The following is a 1312-nucleotide window of genomic DNA, read 5'->3' on the forward strand; positions in this document are numbered from 1 at the left end:
ATACATACATACATACATACATACATACATACATACATACATACATACATACAGACATACATACAGACAGACAAGACTTGATACCTATAGCATGCTGAACCTCAGTTCAGTTGTGCTAAAAAAAATTGTTTTTCATTTTCTTCATTCACCAAATACAAAAATAAACACTGTCTTCTTTTAGTTTTTTAACTTACAGTTTTATTGTATAAAAAAATCTAGATCCAAAATACAAAACTTACAGCTTTAACTCGGCAGATGAAAGTTTTCCCGAAAATGACACTGCAGTTCACAAAAGCATCATCATCACAGCTAGACAGAGCTGTAACCCCTCTATTCCCATTGATATTGGGATGACCAACCAGTATCATATAGAATAGAGGTTTCTATTTTGAGAAAAAACGGTACTTACACATTGACAAAGCATTCATTTCTCTTTGCTATGATTTCTGCTTTCACTGCAGTGCAGATAAGGTTACACCAAACCTTCAATATACTTAGGAAAGTCTTTACATCTGTTTTGACCTAATAAACAATCTTATTTTTCTCTTTAGGAAGTGACTCCTGCAGCTGTCTCTTTTGACTTTCTGTTAATGTTAGGTTTCTAAAGTTCATCTGTCATGGGGTAATGCATACACATTTGGGTGCATCTATATCATGTTTTTGCCATTTCTCCAAAGAAATATGTTTCTACATGGAAGATAAATATCACTGACCTAAAAAAGTTGCATGAAAGTAGTCATTTCACTGGTTTGCATGGTGGTATGAACACCTACCCCAAACTAGTCACATGTCACTGGTTTGCATGGTGGTATGAACACCTACCAAACTAGTCACATGTCACTGGTTTGCATGGTGGTATGAACACCTACCAAACTAGTCACATGGCACTGGTTTGCATGGTGGTATGAACACATACCGAACTAGTCACTGGTTTGCATGGTGGTATGAACACCTACCAAACTAGTCACATGTCACTGGTTTGCATGGTGGTATGAACACCTACCAAACTAGTCACATGTCACTGGTTTGCATGGTGGTATGAACATCTACAAAACTAGTCACATGTCACTGGTTTGCATGGTGGTATGAACACCTACCACAAACTAGTCACATGTCACTGGTTTGCATGGTGGTATGAACACCTACCAAACTAGTCACATGTCCCTGGTTTGCATGGTGGTATGAACACCTACCAAACTAGTCACATGACACATTCAGAAATAATCAGTGATCGTGGTGTTTACTCCTATTCTGTAACAAGCCAACTGAGGATGCATGATCACATACAAATAATCAACTTTCACAGAATCTT

General features: G+C 37.5%; 1 protein-coding gene across 1 annotated transcript in view; it reads right to left on the minus strand.

Annotated features, from left to right (window-relative positions):
- Positions 1-201: 201 nt before the first annotated feature.
- The window catches only part of LOC144449592 (E3 ubiquitin-protein ligase BRE1A-like), a 16351-nt gene continuing 15240 nt past the window's right edge, over positions 202-1312 (minus strand). The window contains exon 18 of the mRNA XM_078140155.1: positions 202-1312. This exon is cut by the window's right edge and continues 881 nt beyond it. The gene's annotated coding sequence lies outside the window, so the exon portion shown is untranslated.

The sequence above is a fragment of the Glandiceps talaboti genome, chromosome 18, assembly GCF_964340395.1.
Source record: "Glandiceps talaboti chromosome 18, keGlaTala1.1, whole genome shotgun sequence".
Lineage (NCBI taxonomy): Eukaryota > Metazoa > Hemichordata > Enteropneusta > Spengelidae > Glandiceps > Glandiceps talaboti.